The sequence below is a fragment of the Pinus tabuliformis genome, chromosome 7, assembly GCF_031772625.1.
Source record: "Pinus tabuliformis cultivar Carrire ecotype Pingquan chromosome 7, CPIR1, whole genome shotgun sequence".
In the NCBI taxonomy this organism is placed as follows: Eukaryota; Viridiplantae; Streptophyta; class Pinopsida; order Pinales; family Pinaceae; genus Pinus; species Pinus tabuliformis.
This window is the reverse complement of record NC_142293.1, coordinates 1149158188-1149163511: the sequence shown is the minus strand read 5'-3', so window position 1 is coordinate 1149163511 and position 5324 is coordinate 1149158188. Positions and strand designations below refer to the sequence as shown.

Sequence of the window (5324 nt, the reverse complement as noted above, 5' to 3'; positions counted from 1 at the left end):
CATGATGTTAGTTTAGGTTAGATGCTCTGATCTTGCGTTACCTACACTTGTGCCTCGAAGCTTACAAGTTACAGATTGATAATTTAATGTTGGAATTATAAAATATATAATTTCCCCAACAAGCGCCAAAAGCTTATGGTCCCCAATGGGATTAGTTGGAATGTCGACTTCCTGGGGTCATAACTTTAGCATACAATCTCTATTTTGCATGCACGAAAACCCATTAGAAATGTATATCGAAGGAAAACAACTTTTGACTGCAAACTTTGTATTTAACTTATGTTTTCCCATTTTCCAAAAAAAATATTTTTAGGGACTTAAAACTACTTTGAAAGTTTAGGACGGGAAAATTACCAAAAATAGAAAACTGTCGAAATAGAAAATTGTGTTGGAAAATAGAAAATTGATAGGAAACATTGTTGGGGGTCCAAGTGGAATAGGTAGGTGGTCATTAATATCCACTTGGATCAGTCCTCCTCCCTTAGGAATTAATGGTCCCCATTGCATTGAGTGCCTCCATGAGATGGGAAAATTTCTACTGAACTTGGTCCCTAGTGAGCCACTTGCCTTGGTACAAAATCTGGCTTAATTTGAATACCCAATACAATTGGATCCTCTTACGTCAAGTTTTCTTAATATATGCTTCCATAATATGATCAATTGTTGCATGTTCATTGCAATCTGGGTTGAGCTCTATTGGTGCTAGCTTCTTGGCAAGGTCTAATGTGTCCAACAAAGGTGGAAAGTATGGTCGAAGGCAATCCACATTGAATATTGGGTGTAAGCCAAGGAATGGGAGGATACTTAGATTGAAATTTTTGTCACCCAAAGCCTTGGAGATGGTGTAATGACTATAACAAAGAGGTCCAAGCCTCTGATGGGCTCCGCAAAGCATTCTTTCTACAAATGCAACTAAACCTTATCACCCACTTCAAACGTTTGTGGCACCCAATGTCGATCATAATGTTGTTTGTTCTTAGTATTAATTTTATCCAAGATATCATGAACCTGCTAGAAGATGTGTTGAATGTATTCAATAAACTTTATGGATTTATCCACTTCATATTGAACAAGTGCATACTTTGTCTATGTTGTTGCAAGAGGCATTACAACATCAATGGGACACAGTTGTTGAAATTGTATGCCCACCTAAAATGGGTTGTGGCCAGTTGAGTCATGGAGAAATCTGTAGGGGAGACTCTCATCTCATGTTCATGGATGGTTAGAGTTGTAATTGCATAGTATATGCACTATTAACTTTTTGATGATGTTTGTTTGATCATCAGTTTTGGGGTGGAAGGTAGTCAACTTGGTGAGGCTTGGTGTCCAACAATGACAAAAGGATTGACAAAATTTTCTTAATAATGTACATACCAAGCTGATATAATGTTCCATGAGATCCCAAAATTTACCTACACACATTTGAAGAAGAGCTTGGAAATGGCTTATGCTATGATACTCATCTTCCAAGAAACCAATATGGCCATCTTAGAAAACCTGTCAACAACCACATATACATAGTCATTACCATGCGTGTTAGAAGGAAGGTCATACATATAGTCCATGGAGATGGATTTCCAAGGTTGGATTAGAGTAAGCATAGGGGTGTAAATGGCTTTCTTATTAGTGGGTTGCCTGGCAATGGCAGATGTAGTGCAAGATCTGATATATTTTCCAAAATCATGTTTGAATTTTGACCATAAAAATACTTCTGTAATATTTCCGATGTCTTCTCCACACTAAAGTGTCCTACTACCTAGCTATAATGCACCTCCAAAATCAGCTTGGTATGCTTGCTGGAAGGAACACAAAGATGTAATAAATAACACAATAATTCATCCTAAAGGTTGAAGTATCGAACTGAATTTCCATCCATCAACATCTTGTAGGTGGCAGTGAATTTTGAGTTAGTGTCATATAGTTGCGGCCATACAAATCTTGTTCACATGAGAGTTGAGAATTATGCTGAGTGCAACAACCAGGGGTCAGTTTAGGCAGTCTGCTACATGATTGGTGCTACCTTCTTGTATTTAATGTTCAAATGGATTTTTTGTAGATATGTAGATGATCTCTGTTCGCGATCATTCGACAACTTCCTCCATGTCTACATAAATTGAATATGTATGTGATATGTGTGGATGATCATCTCCTTTCCCATAATATAATGTTTTCATTTCTAGTAGGCCTACATGATAGAATACATTTCCTTATCATAGGTAGGGTACCTTCGAAAATTATCAAAGAAGGTCTCACTATGATAGGTCACTAGATTCCCTTGTTGAGTGAGGACTACACCAATAGCATAATCAGAGTCATCTATCTCAATATCAAATGGTTGTTGCGGGTATGGAAAGGTGAGGACTGGTGTAGAGAAAAGGTGGTGTTTTAATTCAATGAATTCCTTATGTTATGACTCAGACCAAAAAAAAAATTCTTTTGCTCCGCCTTTGGTAACTTAACTTAAAGGCCAAGTCATATGAGAGAACCCCAACACGAATCTTCGATGGAAATTAGCAAGCCCGAACAAGTTGCGAAGATCTATTAGAGTCTTCGGGTTCAGGCAATTCTAAATGACTTGGATCTTATTTGTATCCACATCCACACCTTTCTCATTAATTATCTAACCCATATATTGGACCTGATCCATGCCAAAGGAGCATTTCTCCAAGTTGGTACATATCTTGTGTTATCATAGGGTTTGAAGGACCTCTCAAATATGTTGAGAGTTCTCTACCCAACTCTTGTTGAATATGAGGCTATCATCCAGATATACAACCACGAATGAGTTGGTGAAAGGACATAAGATGTCATCTATCAGCCTCATAAAAGTTGCGGGGGGAATTTGTCAAGCCAAAAGGCATGACCAACCTCTCAAAGAGATCATCCTTGGACTTGAAGGTGGTCTTCCATAAATCTATGGGTTCTATTAGAACTTGGTGATAGCTAGACTTCAAATCAATCTTCTTGAAGTACTTATCCCCCTTGAGCTAGCAAAGAGAGTGATCAATCCATGGTATAAAGTATTTATTCCTAACTGTAACTTTGTTAAGTGCCTAATTATCAATGCAAAGTCTCGAGGTCCCATCTTTCTTTCATACAAGTACAATTAGGCTCCCATAAGGTGAGGAACATGGTTATATGTTCCCCGTTTTCTAGAAGAGAGTAAGAGTATGTTGGTCCATTAGGTAGATGTGCTCTAGGGGTCATATCGACCGAATGCTTGACATAACAGTGCAAAAGTACCCATGTGGGAGAGGAAAATATGTCCATGTATTATTCCACAACCTTATCCACTTGCTTCTACTATGCAAAGAAGCCCTTTCTGAGGGCCATGGATATCGCCACAATCGTCCCTTACTCTGAGACTAAATCAGAAGAAACTAAATTTCCCAGTCTAGAATATGAACTTACTACACTTCTTAGAAAATATTAAAGAAATGGTGATAGGTGGGGCTACCTCTAGTATCTTATATAGTTTTCAACCCAAAGTAATAATAATAGTATGAGGTATGGATAAAAGAAGAAAGGTGGAGGGCGTGAGCGGATCAATAGCGGCCACTGCAGCAACTTGTCCTCAGGTATCAGTGCTAGATGCTGAAAGCAGAGGTGCAGAAGGGGGCAACGATGTCGTTCCCTTTCCGGACGTGATGAAAACGTGCATTAGGGAAGGGCATCAGACTTCCATGGAGTTCTGGGGAACGAGACGGGCGGTTTCCCGAATCCCCCGTGTTGCTGGAGACGGAACGCACAGAGCTGGCCAGGGAGCTTTTCGCAACAAGTATCGCGGCGGATGGATGCTCGCTCCCACAAAAATCTGGCGAAATTGGCACCAAAAAAGACATGCAGTGGTTTCTGCCCTAGCAATCTCTGCGATCCCCGCCTTTGTCATGGCTCGAAGTCTAAGGATTGTATCCGTCCCCGAGCTGCCGCTAGTTCTCAGCGAAGGCGTTGAAGGGGTTGAGAAAACCCCAGCTGCTCTAAAGGCTTTCGCGGAAAGACTTATAAACCCTAGATCCACCATCGACCGGCTAGATCTGGAGATCAATCTAGTAAATCGGGGCTTAGATAAGGTTGATCCGTCAGACCTAAAGTAGATCTTTATCAGATCAATAGAAGGCAGACATTGTTGTGTGCAGATCTGGGAAGGAATGAATGTTTTGGAGTTAAAAAAGGAGATCCAAAACAAATTGGGAACTCCAGTGACATACCAAAATCTATTATTTTCAGGACACTGGATGCAGGACCAGCACACACTCCAGCACTATGGAGTTGTTAAAGATTCAACCATCATCCTCAATCTAAGACTACGAGGCGGGTGCAAAGGAACCAGTTCAAAAACCACAGGTTCCTTCCAAGATGCAGTCAAAGGAAAGGAGTCATTACAACACAATCCAGCACCCACATCAGAGCTTCCAGGCCCCTACATAGTGGAACAGAAGCCAGAATCACCCATGCTTACTGTATCGTTGCCAGAGGTAACAGATCTATACAGAGATTTAATCCACAATGCTATTATATGTAGATTTAATGGTTATTGGCCCAAAGCGGATGCGCTGCATCAATGGGTTTTTACATCTTGGTCACCTAAATGTGAAATATATCTATTCCTTAAAGGTTTTTTCATAGTCAGATTTAGCACAGAACTAGAACGAGACAATATCATTAATCAGGGACCTTGGTTTTGGGGTAGTGCTGGCCTTTTTATCACCCCCTGGTTCCTGGATTTTGATGCCAATACCATGGTAGTTTCAACGATGCTAGTGTGGGTAAGGCTGCATAACCTCCCACTACATTTTTGGCACCGAAAAGCTTTAACAGCGATTGGGAACTCCCTAGGAAAACATCTTAAAACAGATGAAGACAGAGCTATTCGAGGAATTTTCACATATGCCAAAATATGTGTTGAAGTGGACCTAAGTCAAGGACTCCCAGATCACATCACATTGAATTTTAATAATTCACTGTGGACGCAACAACTTGACTACGAGAACACGACATTCAGATGCCGCAGCTGCTTGCAGACAGGGCACCTTCAATATGCATGCCCACTGGCTAGCAAGGGGCAAAAAGGGAACAAGAAACAACAGAAAAAGCCCAAAGTTTGGCAGCATACTGAACCACTGGAGGAAGAGGCACTGAACACAGAACCCACAGACGCGCGTAGGAGACAGGAAAAAACACAGGAAGAGAGCACCGAGGGGCCCAATTTGGAGCCAGATCACTTGGTACGGAAACAAGAATTACCGCTGGAAATAAGCGGCGCCAAGCGAGCACATAGCTTCGAAGGATCGGAATCTGATGAAGAACAACCAATGTACACAGAG

At 40.9% G+C, this 5324-nt stretch overlaps 1 pseudogene; it reads left to right on the top strand.

Annotated features, from left to right (window-relative positions):
• Nucleotides 1-3509: 3509 nt before the first annotated feature.
• LOC149251558 (large ribosomal subunit protein uL4 pseudogene) lies at nucleotides 3510-4094 on the top strand (annotated as a pseudogene).
• The last annotated feature ends 1230 nt before the right edge of the window (nucleotides 4095-5324 follow it).